This window comes from Haemaphysalis longicornis, unplaced genomic scaffold (genome assembly GCF_048455015.1).
Source record: "Haemaphysalis longicornis isolate Haplotype H1 unplaced genomic scaffold, Haemaphysalis longicornis Haplotype H1 scaffold_19, whole genome shotgun sequence".
Classification (NCBI taxonomy): domain Eukaryota; kingdom Metazoa; phylum Arthropoda; class Arachnida; order Ixodida; family Ixodidae; genus Haemaphysalis; species Haemaphysalis longicornis.
Window position 1 is genome coordinate 8190102 of NW_027526288.1, and position 14808 is coordinate 8204909.

Consider the following 14808-nt stretch of genomic DNA (forward strand, 5'->3'; position numbering starts at 1 on the left):
CCCACATCTACTCGTAGCGCTAGTAAATGCGTCCCAGTTCATGCAGTTCACGTTCTCAAGGCGCCTTGATTGCGAAGCGTCGAGGGCGGTCATCAAAATTGGGTAATGATCACTTCGTCTTGTTTCTATGTCAGTGATCCATGTAAACCGCCCAGCAAACTGAGACGAAACGCATGACAGGTCAATGCAGCTGGTGACGTTCGGGGACTTGAGGTAAGTTATACTGCCGTCATTCAATGGGTTAACGATGATCAACGCTCGTAAGTACCGAACTGGCGCAATGGTTCCTGCAAGCTCCACCAATTTGATATTGCTCAAGATTTTTTCCCAAACGGATTACGAAATAACAAGGGTGTTGTGTTGATGTGTATCCCTTTTATTGAACAATTCAGAAAACGCGGCACATAAAATCATATTTTCTCTTGCAATAATAATACTTTGCTGCAATAAAATACTTTATTGCCCAATTCATGCATATAGACAGGAACAGTCTTAAAAGAAACCACCGAATCCAGATTAGGGCCCATCAGCGCCAATATGCATTTAAGCATTCACCCGGAACGCACTTTTTGTAGCAACAGGTGCCGTTGTCTTTAGTTAGCTGAAAGAAATCGAGAACAGAAGAAAAAGCAATGTAAGTAGAAAACAAACAAATTAAAGCCGCTCCACTCAACGTGAAAGCTGTCAGAAGTGCAGAGCACTTATTTGCCATAATGGGCTGTGGCGCCGCTATCAGCTCGCTGTTACCGCCCATCACGCTCTTCGCCGCCCTGTCTCACTCCTCTCTTGATGAATGGAATGGAGGTTTGTACAATGCGATTCAAATTTCCCGCCTTCGCAGTCCACGAGCGCCCCCTGCCAGAAACAGCGCCAGAGGGAGTTCTGTTCTTTTTACGCTTGCTTTCATTCCGCACGTGCCGTCGCAGCCGGCGCCTTACTGTGCAGTTTTTCAAGCGCCAGTTTTTCTTGAACTGCCGCTTGATTGCACTTTTTATAGAAAAAAAAAAAAACAAAGCGAGAATTCCTCACTTCATGAACGCGGGGGTGGCCGCTTAATTACATATATTTTTGCCGCAATTGTTCCTGCAGGTTTCTTTGCGCTAAACAACGGGGAGATGCGTTAGAAGCGCCAGCGGTTCACTGTAGTTTCGAGTGGTTTTGACAATATGAAGCGTTTGTTTTTAGAAGCTTGTGTGAGACGCCGTGACGACGGTACGCCATGGGCGAGCTAAGACGACACGGCGAACCGTTTAGGGGCTCGCTTTGAAAATAAAACACCTAGAAAAACCTTAAAAACATTGAAAATACCTAAAAAGCCAGTTTGGTGGTACATGCCGAACGAGGCCCTGCGGACTGCGAGTTCTATCCTACACAGCACTGTGGGGCTCAGCATTACGACATCACGAATTCGGCGTTGCACGTATCTCATAGAGGAAAAAGGGATACGCTGTGCAGGTCAATATATGTTGGCTCTGATATTACCACCCTATTCGTAGCCCGTTTTCTGTATACTGCGACCCCCACAAACAACTTTCTTAAAGTTTTGGAATAGTTTTTGCAGCCGGAGGTGATATATAGATTCAATTAGAAAAAGTAAGGAAATCGGTCATAATTACACGAGCAGTACGGCTGTGCAGTTACCGTTGCGAAGGGTTTCGTCCTGTTCACAGACTTCATGGAGAAAACTGAAATCGTAAACCTAAAGATTACAATAACGTGCCCGAACGTATTCCGAGAACTCAATTATCCTGGTATTCTTTGGGAATATGCGATGAAATAGGTGGCCGGATAAGAGGAAAAAATTAAGTCCGTTCCACTCAATGTGAAAGCTGTCGGACGTGCAGAGCAGTGATTCGCCATAATGGGCTGTACCGCAATTATCCGCTTACTGCTACTACCCCATGTAATTCAAATTTCCCGCCTTCGCAGTGCTCGGGCACCCCCTGCCTGAAACTGCGCCAGCGGGAGTTCTGTTCTCTTTGTGCTTTTCTCCCCGCACGTGCCAGCGTTGCACTGCCACATTTTGCGTTTACTATCTTTAAAACCAACCCCCAACAGGCGTCGCGGCGCTGCCGGTTAATTACGTATATTTTTCGTCAAGTGTAGTTAAAATTTTCTTTGCACCAAACAACGGGAAGATGTATGACAAGCGCTAGCGTTTCACGAGTTTTGAACGCTTGTGACTATATAAAGTGCTTGGCTTTCGAAGCCTCTGGGTACGCCGCGAACAACAGCGTTACTTGGATTGGATTGCACTGGATTGACTACACTGGCCGAGGTTGACCAGTTTCGCGTAGCTCCTGGAGAGCCGTGCTGCGCAAGCGCGAGGATTGGGCTGGATTGAATTGGATTGGCTTGAATTGGATTTTATATATTGGATTTGGATTGGAATATAAGCAGCAGCAAGCATGATAATCAGCTAATCCTAGACAAACAGGAAAATTAAGAATAACCAGCTGAATCTTAGCTCACGCTACGTATATCCTGGCTTAGCCACTTGGCTTTTTTTAATCCTCTGGGTTACGCCGCGGTGAAGGGACCGTGACAGGCTACACTGTAAAGCCGTGGCGATATGCTTGGTTCCAGCGAGTGAGCTAGGACGCCAAGGCGGTCGCTGAAAGTGTTCTGCACTTAATACCTTAGCCAGGTTTTTATGGTCTAATAATGGTGGCGTGTGATGAAAATTAGACATTAGTTTTGGGTATGGAGCAACCCAGAAGCACTTTCTCATCATAAAAATCGGTTATCCTGATCATTAGAAGAATGGAATTGAAAATAAATGTGTTACACACACACTAAATGATTTACACACACACTAATATAAATACAAGAGACGTTAGTTGGTTGTATTTGGCAATGTAAGGCAATTTGATTAATACTACTTCGTCCAGAAAGTTTGCGTTTTACGATCCATGGGGGTAACCTAGCCGTTGTTGGCAGACGCGTGCTCAGTCAGCACAATTCGTGCCCACGGGGTTAACTGGCAAACTTGTTCTTTAGCTTTACGAAAATTTTTCGACGCATAAAGGTGGGTCCTTTGTAGTTTATATTTTAAATAAAAAAGAAGATGGTATTTTAATTGGCATATGCTTTAAAACTGCTAAGGAATATGGTGAATATCAGTGTTTAGAAATTATGAATGGTTATTTTAGGGCTTCCATATTAGTGTTTAGAAATCACGACTGGTTATTTTAGGGCTTCCATGCCATGATCCTTAATCTAAAACCATAATCCGCACTGACAGGCGAAGTTACCGTATCGGATTTTTCGGGCAAACACTTCAGACTGATTAAGGTAGATGGACAAGAAAGTCCACATTTCATGTGCTGTCATTCCGCAAAGACGATGATCTGAACCTCGATTCGGCAGTTTTCTGGGACGTTTCACAATACATTTGTTTTTGTTGCTAAGCAGCTCGTATGCGTAGGCAAGTTTTTTGTTATTTCGTAACTTTCATTTTTCCTGGATAGCTTCCGATAGATTTTTGAATTTCTTGTGAACAGTTTTACCCTCGCTTTTTACATTGCATTTTGGCTGTCATTCATGCTGTCGGAACCCGGGGGCAATTACTCTACATTTGGTTTTACGCCACGTCGGAAGAGAAGGCCGACGTCGCTGTCGCTCAGCGCTAAAGCAGTGGCTGGAAAGCCCTCCAACGGTGTTCAAGGTTTGCATGGATTACGTCGACCGTCTTAGTGTCGTAGAGGTTCCCTCTTAACTCTGCGAATTAACTGTGGTGATTGGAGTCCGGCGCATGCTTGTTTTAACAGCAGAGCTGTTTAAGCTTGAGCTTGGTCCGTTGAAATAAAATAATAAGAACTCTCCCTAAAAGAGGCTCCCGGCAAGCCCTTCTCCCAGAGGCTTTAGCAAAAAAATAAACCGAACAAGATTGGGTTCCCAATAAATGTTTATTCCTCCACCTAGCGCACCTGAGCATGCGCCGCGTGTGGGGCGCCCAATGTCGCCCAGCATTGCGCGTCGGCTTTCGCCACGTGAGAAGCCCCCGTCTACGTTATCGCGGTCTTCGGCGCAGGGTGCGGAATGGGGCTCCACCCCCCCCCCCCTCCCGACCCGTAGAGCCGGAGGTGGTGGTGGTGCCCACGTGAAGCTTTTGGTCGGATTAAGGCCCATAAACGGTACCTCCGGCAGGGTCGTTCCGTCCCGGCCAAAATCATTCCGGCGGCCGGAACGCGGTGCCTTCCGGCCGAAAATCGCTCTCCGCCAGAAGTTGGCCAACTTCAACTTTTTGCCGGTCCGCGATGATGACGCGTTCCGGCAACCATCTTCCGTCGCCCTGATTGGTTCCTACCGACCTCCTACTGGCCAATCAGGGCTATCAGAAGGTTTCAAGCTAAACAACATGGCGGCGTTGCTCAAGCGAAGCGATGCGGTGGAAAATAGTCGCACCGGCTTATAGTACGTCGCTACTATTTTGTGACTGCTTGAATCGAGGTATAAATCCACGAAGCATTTGTTTGTGCCGACGGAAGCATACCTGCACGGCGCTTAGTTTGAGATCCGCAGTGCCGCGATATTACGGCAGCAAGCATACCCCGATGTTTATGTTGGTGACGGCTGGCCTGTCCTTGTTTTTGGGTGTACGTGAGTGTGTTCGAAGAAGTTGACAGCGTCATTTGTGCTCGCCATCGGCCAAAATGGACCAAGGAGTGACAAACCAGCAAGCGGTCAGTTCTGTGTGCGTCCGTGGGAGTTCGCGGTGCGGCACGACTACGGCCAGGGTCTCGCGCCGATGCGCTGTGTACGGGCGACTTTTGCGTGCCACTGGTTTCTGAAAGTTCCGACCGTGATACACCGTGAAGCGAGCCAAACAAATTATTGCGGTGGGACGTTGTATGTGATGTGCTGCCTTGATGCTGTTACCGCATTGACCGCGAGATTTCGTGTAAGCGCGCACGATTTTAAATGAAGATTGCTGCAGACAGCAGCCGGCAGCATTTATTTACGCCGACAGCGCCATGTACACTGCGAAACAGTGCTCAACCGCACGCTTGCGCCGCAGTCTGTTTTTGACGCTACCAGGGGTTCTGTTTTGCGTGCGGGCGCTGGTTGTGTAATCCTACGGGCAGTGCTTTTCATAGGCAGGGATATGCTTTGTAGCAACACCATGTAGCAACTGTAGCATGCTTTGTAGCAACTCCATGTAGCAACACTATGCAAAACCTCGCTTAACAGCTGACAATAGGAGTTTCGAGAGCCGTGTATTGAAGCATTAGTGAGTGACTCAGTATACTCATTTGTCTGGGTTCGGTGTGTGCTAGGCTGATTGAGTGTGCTCTTGTTTGTGTCAGGAGTGTTCAAGCAGTCAGAGTGCACGCTCGTTGGGGTAAAGCAGATATACTGTTCTGTGTTGCTTCTGGGGTACACCCACTGTATACAATAGGCTCGTCACCTGCTGAATATACTGGTGTTTGTGTGAAACTGACTCATTCCTTGAAATCAATCGATAACTTTTCCACATGGCCAAATGTGTACTGTCGGGAGCTAAAGTCTGGATTCCACGCCAATACCAACCAAAACACACTGCAGTGCCACCTTGCGGAAGGGCGACTGCTGCCGAGAAAAAGGCTGTGTCGCTTATTTTAACTGCACGCATCATAGTTTGCACCTATGCGTTGATGCAGTGTTGGTAAGCAGAGTGACTGAACAGTGTTGCTTCAGCTGCACATGTTGTGCCTCTTTTCAAAGGTGGCCCCAGTGAGTGGCTGAATTTGCAGTTGCTATATGTGTGCGCATTAATTGTCATCTGTGTTTTTGTTCTTTATTGTTACTCCGTCTTCGTCAGTCATCGTTGCACTTCCTATACATCTGGGACTCAAGAGTAAAGTAATGCATACTCTGGCCTTGTTTGAATGAAGCATGTCGTGTGCTTGAGTTCCTGATAAGGAATAACAAGAGCGGCCCACTGGTTCAGCATATCATTCTACGCTAATTATATCGTTCATCATTGCTCAGCGAGAACACTTAGGGAAGGTGTGACACATGGGCAACTGAAGCGGAACAGCTCAGTCCTTTTTCGTACTAATAGCGTATCAACTCAGGCGAGCCAACGAAGGTGCATGCAGTTAAAATGGGACGCACAACCAGTGTGTCGACAGCAAAAGCTCTTTCGCATGATGGCCCTGCAATACACTTTGGCCGCCACTTGTGTGGACTCCACACTTTTGCTCCCGACATTAATGAAATGGAAAAAGTTGGCTTGTTGCCATTTAGGAATCGTCATAGCACAGCTGCAACCTCGTGTAGTCTTCTGTGTTCCTGCTTTGTGTCTGCCTTGGGATTGCTGTGCTTAATTGAAGGAGTGGGCACTTTGGCTTCTTTCTGTGACTTCAAATTAAGGTAACGGCCGTTGTATACACAAAGGAGCCATAAAGAGAGAATACAACTTTGTTTTATTCGAAAGATTTCGTGTTTTATAGTGCCCCCACCGCTTGTCCGGCATCAAATGATGCCGTATTGACTGAAAAATTATCAATTCAGCTTAAAATTTTGATTCTCCCGCCAAATCGTAGGTTTTCGTAATTTCAGCAACGACGTCATAAGCGCGTGTATTCAAGCGAAATTCCACTGCGTCATTCGGGTTTGCGGCCTTGCTGTCCGTCGGCCCTCCCAGGTGGTGCTACTATAGTCATCCAGGAACCGTTGTCCGCCGTTGCTTTGTTTTTGAGCGTATTTGCACCTGGCTTGTTTTCGTTACCGTAAAAAGTGATCGTCTCGTGAAACCTGGGGTATCCTCGACAAACAGGGTCAAGTAAGACAACGCCGCTTACGCCAATCGGCCAGTGTCCTGTAAGACAACTTCAAAGTGGCGGAGTGCTGTGCACATAAAACAAGCATAGTGCGTCCAGTACCAACAGCAGTGCGCATCGGTACTTCTATGCTTTCGTGCGTTTTCGTAACTTGCATTGTTAACCGCACCATTCTTACTGCGGTAAAATGAATATGCATTACACTTAAGCGCAAATAGTTTGTTCCTAAAGCTTATAAGCAGTGCCTAATTTGCGTTTGCTTTTTCTGTCCTCGGCCAATCGCACAGCTGGGCTCATATGGCATCATAGGTTCTGTTGCGGGAAATGAGCTAGTGGGTCGCATGGCCATCCTGTTTTTTCCTAATTATGTAGCTTATTTAAGCGAAGTGTGCGTTAACAGTGGTGGCGTTATGTATCTAACGAGGCAATCTCTCGAATGAATCGAACTTGTGTTTTGTCCTGATGACTCCTTTCACTAGGATCATGATTGCTCGGCTGCCTTCTGGCCGTCATGTCATAACACACTCCTACTGAGAAACATTTTTCAGCAAAAGTGGTTTCCTCCTCGGTTTCCACCTGGACATTAATGAGCGTTACAAGTGCGTGAGCAGTGCCAACAACCTGATAAAAGCAGACTTGAATTTTGAGTTGTCAACTTTCCATGTGATGTGAGTGGTGGTGGCACAATGCACTTCTGACATATGTAACATTAATAGCTACGCTGATGTAACAGCAATAGCTATACCGTCGCTCATAAATATAAAGCTCTGGTTTGGTTTGTCAATCAAACACTGCTGATTGCACTTGGCAGTTGCATGGTCAATTGCGATAATGCAGCGTTATGCCGTATTTATTGTTCAAACTCGGTGAGTGATATTTTGATGATGGCCCTCACACCCACTGTTGTACCCAGCTGTTCGAGGTGAAACAATTATCGTTTTCAGCATAACTGTTAAGAGTGGAATGCTGTCTCGGCTAGTGCTTGGTGCGAAGCTGGATCATTCTTGCTTGCCCAAGACCACTTGTCAAAGCCTGCTTAGCCACCAAGATATCATTACAGTGAAAAACTCATTTATTTACAAAGGGGTGGCGAGCCAAGATGGCGGACTGCGCTACCAGCCAGCTTCATCGTCTTCCTCCTCAGTATTGTAAAGTGACATCTTTCTCGCTGGTGTCAAAATTTAAGGCGGCCAATATCGCAAAGGCCCTGGAGGCCATAACATTTCCCCCATCGAAGATGCAGCTCTCTCTGCAAGTCAGTGAGTGTCACGTGGTTCAAAGCGTTTCAAGCAAGGTATGCGAGCCACTTGAGTTCTGTGACTACGCTGTCCTCAAGCAGTAAGCTGAAGATGACATAGTTCAGAGAACTAAGTCGGTCAAGGACCACGAATGGGCTGACTTAATGTGACAGCAGCTTTTTGCACAGTCGATGCTGTCGCTGAGGTGTCCAGAGCCAAACCAGGTCTCCCCACGAGTACTAATTTCCTGATGTCAGCTGTTGTAGCGGAGTTTCGAGCGGTCTTGTGACGGCAGTATGTGGAGACTAGTGAGTTTCCGAGCTTCTTCAGCAACGCAGAGGGTGTTTGATAGGCTGGCCTCGTCGTGAAAAAAGGGAAAGATGGTGTTGAGGCAGTTGGGGGAAGACGTGCGTCAACTGGGTAGAATGGGCTATAACCCATTGTCTCATGCTTGGCAGTGTGGTAAGCAAGGGTAATAAACGGCAAGATGTAGTCCCAGTTGTGTTCAGAAGCAACAGGCATGACACTCATGTTAGCGAGTGTCCGGATGTTCCGCTCAGTGAGACCGTTTGTTTGTTTGTGATATCGCACTGAATGGCAGAATTGAGAATCAGACAGATGAAGTAGCTCCTTAACGACGTCAGCAGTGAACTGGCGCCCACGGTCACTGATGAAGAGATGAGGTGGGCCATGTTGAAGTATACCATACCTGCCATGTTTCCCGAATTGTCCGAGAGACTCGCAAATTTTGATGGTTTGGTACGATTGTACGGCCGAAACGAAAATCTCCCGAATACACACCCGTGTCAGGCCAAACCTTTCTCCCAGTTTGGACACATTGCGCCGGAACTACCCGACAGTCTAATACAATCCTACAGCGACTGACATCGTGATAAGTGAGGAGTTTAAAAAGCGTAGTCGGCCATGCGTGCAAATTAAGCTGCTTAGTAACACAGAAACGCGAAATGTGAGGGGCAGTTCAGTATAGTAAAGCAAAATTGCACCCAGTTCCGAGCACCCATCCTACCGGCGAGCGGCCGTAACACGTTCCACTCTGCGCAATGAACCTTTTTTCATCATCATCATGTCTAACACAACCCTCAGCCACGTTCTTTTGGCGAGGAGTCACAGGTACGAACATTGTTACGCTCTACAGTATTACCAGCACTTCCTGAAAAAGGTGGCGTCAGCCCCGCCAAAGATTTAGCATCTGACCAGTGGTGGATACCTCATTAGTTGTTTGGACGCAGCAGTGTAAATAATTGCACTCTGCTGCTACTAATTTTTCGATCCCTTAGCCTCTCCCCCTTCCCCTGTCAGAGCTCCCTAATACCATCTCGAGAACCTGGCAGGTATGAGTATACGGCGACTGAGAATGAAGTTCGTCACTTTGGCAGCTGTTGCAGATGACAATGCAGCTGTCACATTATGGCGTGAAAGGTAGTCGATGCACACGATCATCCAATGGTTTCCATTCTTTGACCGAGGTAAAGGGACCATCAAATCTATGCCCACTTTTTAAACTGGTAAAGGGGGAGGGGGATTCGCAGGGTGGAGTCTTCCCGGCTGAGCAGTCGTGAGGCATTTGTTGCGTTGACACTGGGGGCAACTCACCACGTACAGCTCGGTCGACTGTCACATTTTCGGGCAAAAATAATGCTGTTGTATGCGGTGAAGAGTGCATGCACAGTACCGATGCCCAGCTGTGGCGTAGTCGTGCATAGCATGAATTACAGAAGAACAATTTTTCTCGCACCACTAGGAGGTGCCAGGATCCCGTCGGCGAGTAGCTCTTCTTGTGTTGCAGGCCATTGTGAGCACAGGAGGATTGGGTCTGACCGTACAGCAGTAAACATTGCTTTCACTGAACCCAACCCAAACATTTTCCAGCATGTCGAACCTGAACTGGAACTAAACTAAAAAAAGAGAATAGCATTTACTGGCTCACGACAAAGGAGTCAGAACATGTGTTGTTGGTAATCCGCAGTAAATGTCATTTGGTGCCCTCAATCTGGTAATCACCCATGCACTTTTCCCCCCGCAGGCCAATCATAACACTACAAGCCCGCTATCTATGGGCGCTAATTGTTACATTTGTGGTCTTAGTTCTTGTGTGTCACTTAAACATGAACCCGAATGAAGTCTTGAATAGCCATACATACATTTGCTTCTAAACAAGTGCAGTATATTTTTTCCCCATTGCTTAAATTTTTCTTGTTGATCTGTGGTAAAGAATGTAACAGGTTATTTGCTGTTCCACTGCGTACTTTTTTAGCTTGCCTAGATCAGTCCTGAGAATTGGTTATATCTTGTGAGGAAAATAAGGCATACAAAGAAGGTAGCACTAGCAGGAAAATATTCCCGGTTTGCCTGCAGTGTATACTGCACATCCCATTCCGGCTTTCCTGTGGGCAAAACATGTAGAAAGCTTCTACTGTTGGCATCACTGTGCGACAGATATAAACACGAAGCTGCCTCCCCATACTGAATTCAGATATCATTCAAATAGCTTCAACTTCCACAACTGAGCTAATTATCAAGTGTTTTCATCATATGAGATTCTGTCAGAGAAGTACCTATTTGAAAAGAGCTACAGTTATGTCCAGTGATAAGCTAAAACAGCTTCTGAATTGAAATTATTTGCCACAAAAGTGATGAAACTAGGCCATCAATTTGAATGGTTTGATTGTCAGCTGTACACCACAACATATAGGCCTGTGATTTTCCCCAAAAATAGTACCCTGGGGTAAACTTGTATGTGCACATAGCACTGTTACTAGTAGGGATGCGACAGGTTACCTCCACTTTGCCCTGTAAGTGTATGTCAATGGACAAAAATATTGTTTTGCTTAAATGTGTTAAAGTTTGCACACCTATATGTTGCGTAAGTGACAGGAGAAGAAGTTCGAGGACACCGAAGCATTTCTTATGGGTTTGGAATGCAAAAGCACTAGTGTCCCATTGCACGCATGGTTTTCTCTACAAGCAGCTGTTGGAACTTCTTGCCGAGACTGGCCTATACACTATTCTGTAGGTCATGAAGCCGCTTGCATCCCCTCACTTTCCTTTTTTTTTTATCTCTGTGTTACTTTGATGCCCTTTGGCAAAATTGTGCAATAAATAAATAAGAAGAATGCCACAGAGTGTTTCTCCAAGTGGGCATGTTCACATCACAGCCAATCGAAACTGGGGAATTCACTGTCAATTTTAACAGCACCTTTCATCATCAGTCGCCAGTCCCACTCTGTGGGTATGTGAGAATTTGGTTTGTTATGAGAATAAGGGAATTGGCCATGAGCTTCCAACAGCGGTCATTGTCATTGTCACCTTTTGAGAGAGTAAATGTTTATTGAAAGGGAGAAGAGGCCGGCCTGAGAAACTGTACTTGGGCCTGCTATTTCCCATTGGGGAATGGAACTGGGGACAAAAAGAGAACGGAATGAATATAGAAGGTATGAGGAATGACAGTGAAATCGACAAATGAACTATGTACAAGCAGTACAACCAATAAACGCCTCACGTACAATGGGACGCTGAATCAGATTATTACAGTCCACTTTTCACCATAAAATTATCCTCCATAAAAAAAATGAGATGTTATTCTGCAGTCAAATTTTGTAGCAACCTTAAGCCGAGAATCCACAGAAGAGTCGCTAAGAAATATAAGCAGGGCTTTAACGGCTAGGCTTTGTTTCCTGTTCCCAGCCCACGTGCCCAAAATCTTTTCAGGACAACCACACAGAAGGCAGTCCGGGCAGTCCTCGCGTCCGATGGTGTGGAGACTTTCAGGTCAATGCTACTCCAAGACTCAGCCGGTGTAGCAATGTCTCTTGACTTCTGCGAAGCCGAGGAGCGTGAGCGAGCTAGACCTTTTGCTCTGGATCGAGCCTGTGAAGCCGTTCATGTCGATTCTGCAGGCCAACCGATGCAAGGCTGTAGCTTGTTTATATGCTCGGTAGAGTATCGTGTTAGCATCTTGCCGTGTGATGGGTATAGCCAAGAGAGTTCCATTGTGGCGTGTCTGCTGGGCTTCTGCATCTGCCAATGGGTTTGTGAGCATTATGGGTGGGTATGTGAAACAGCCAATTGGTTCTGATTACAGCTGTAGTTGTTGCTGGCTAATCCACCTGAGTTGGTATGTCGTCATGCCAATATTCATTTTACCCTGTCGTTACTACCGTAATGTCGACCCTCTTTACGTGCCAAGCAATGTCGAAATCACTGTACATTGAGCTCATGTACCAGTTGTCCGTGTTTTCCAAGTAGAAAGCCACAACGCATTCACAAGGCCCACCTTTACCTGGAACCGTAAAACACACTGGCGACGGGGATGCGCACTGGGATCGCATTTTAGACGTGTATTAGTCCCATCCAATCCCGAATTTTAATCAAAAAAATCTGAGAGCTGACACTATAGCTGATTAGCGATCACAGTGACATAGTTTGTCTCGGGTGATAGATAGAAGTCAATCTGGCATAAAGCATGTACAGACCTACAGATGTGCATTTAATGTTGAGTTTAAGTGCTAGGAAAATCAACCTTTGTCAGCCTGCAACCTTCAGTTGTTAAAATTTTGGGAAATATGAAAGCCTAAAATTGTTAAGTTGAATGAAAAGGAGTAGAACTTACACTAATTGTTGTCTTGAAAAGTGTTTTTGCTCCTCCTGGTAGTTTCTACCTCTAATTTTATGCGTGGTGAACAAAACTTCATGTAAAGTTCATTTCAATAGCCAACACAACACGCCCCTTCAGCATGTGTGTAATCATTTCCTTAGCCGGTGCAGTATTACATTCTGGGTCAATTTTTCTGCTTTGCTAGGGGGCAAGTTGAAGGTGAACGTGTGTGAGTTTGTGTTGTGGGTGCCCAAGAGTTTTTGTGAGGGTGTAAAGGTGGGCAGGTGAAGGGTCGTTTTGTAGGCTTTCCATTTAAGGAAACACACTGGTTCCAGAAACATCTTTTTTTTTTGCTTTCCAACCAATTATGGTGAAACTTCACAGGCTTGTTCAGTTTTTTTAGCTGATTTCAAGTATCTAATTAGTTTTGATGTGAGGCAACTAGTTTCTGTGTTAATTAAAAAAATTCCTTGATTGTTTTTGAGAACAGTAGAAATAAAAATATTCAACAAAAGATGGCCAGCAAGATATGAATAGATAGCAGAAGTTGTGGAGAATGAAACATGGGAAGCAGTTTTCTTGTTTTGCAATCACATACAAGTTTACACCAATTCTAACTTCTAGGTTTGAACTACTACTGCTAACCAATTAAAAATAATGCTAATTAAACAACTACTGAAACACAAAATGCAAAATCTGCTTCCCATATCGCATGGTTTACACATTCAGCTTCACAGCGCGAAAGAAATTATCATTTCTAGTTGCACTACATGCTGGGATGTACTATCGGTGTCAAATGAAACTCGAACATGAAAATATGAACCAGAACGTGCAAAATTTAAAAGTACTGTTCATAGAGTTCATATGATGGCTTGCTATTGGTATGTTTGGAGACCCACTTTTTCCAACTTTGTTTTTGTAACTAAGCGACGCGTCATTTTAACTTGCATGGAAAGAAATCGCGCTATTTGTGTGTTCAGGTTCATACTTCTTCGCGTTTCATTTGACGCCGATAGTACCTCTCAAGAATTTTGTATCTGCGATACCTATCGAGGCGAAAAAGTGTGGAATTATGGGAAAATAATTACTTCTTTATTAAAATCCAGCCTCTATGGCTTTTACAAGTCGGTGGCACTGTTCCACATATGGAATTCTGGGAGGAAAAACTGCAAATCAAGAGAAAAGTGATACCTAAAAATATGCTTTTTTGGGCAATTTTTTGGTCTCAAAGACCCATGTTCCCCCTTAACATATCAAATTTTCTTAATTCAGGCGGTTCAACTGGAGTATAAGTCATCCTGTAGGTGATGCGACTAAGCAGCAGGGCCTGTTTGAGCTTGCCTGCAAGATTCATCCTCTCTGAGTACTGCGTGTTGGTGTCTTAGACGTTGAGGGAGGCAAGTAAGTTGCGAACGTGCTTTAGTGAGTTGGAGGCAAAGGGCAGCACTCGGGCCATCACGATGTAAAGGAACGCCAAGATTACACAGAACAGAAATTGGGGGATAGGAGTGTCTTGAATCGCCAGAGTAGAATTTGATGGGGTTTCGGCAGGTCTTTCTCGCGTGCGTAAGCGAAGCATCAGTAGTGCAGACTTCTAGGCTTGGCAGCGTAGACCTTTTGGTATGAGATACGTGTTGATTGTATCTATAGCTTGATGTAGGGTGTCGTGTCGGCTCCAACTGACCTTGAATTGTCCACAGTATGATGTTGTCGGCATAGAGAGTGTAATGAAGGTCTGAGATTTGGTGAAGTCTTATGGGTGAGTGGAGTAATTAGCATTGCAAAAGAGAGGTGATGTAACGGAGCCTCCAGAATTTTTTCTTCGCCTTTTTTGGCTGTAACAGCGCGCATTGAGCGAAAAGTCCAGTGCAAAAGCCAAACATGGCATAGGGATACTGTCCGCTTGTTCAAGATGCGTGGTGATTGGTGTATGTACCAAGTGTTCAAATGTTTTGCCAACAGAAGAGGTACAGGCGTAGTCCTTGGAGGTTTGTGGATCTTCGGTATGAGGGTGATATCTGCTCGTCCACTGTGCAGGCAATTCAAACAGTGCTTATGCGGGCTGTTGAGTTAAATAACAAAGCCGTTTTTATTTGTAATGAATTCCTTGCTCTGGCTTGTATTTTTTTTGTGCACTTTCATCCTTTCATGCTCTTCCATTACCTTTTTTGGCCCCAATCCTCCCCCG

General features: G+C 45.5%; 1 long non-coding RNA gene across 2 annotated transcripts in view; it reads right to left on the reverse strand.

Annotated features, from left to right (window-relative positions):
• Nucleotides 1–379: 379 nt before the first annotated feature.
• Nucleotides 380–14808, reverse strand: part of LOC144166763 (uncharacterized) — a 95987-nt gene continuing 81558 nt past the window's right edge. For both annotated transcript variants that reach the window (XR_013321762.1, XR_013321763.1), the window contains exon 4: nucleotides 380–601. This is a non-coding gene — a long non-coding RNA (uncharacterized LOC144166763). The remainder of the gene's footprint in view (nucleotides 602–14808) is intronic.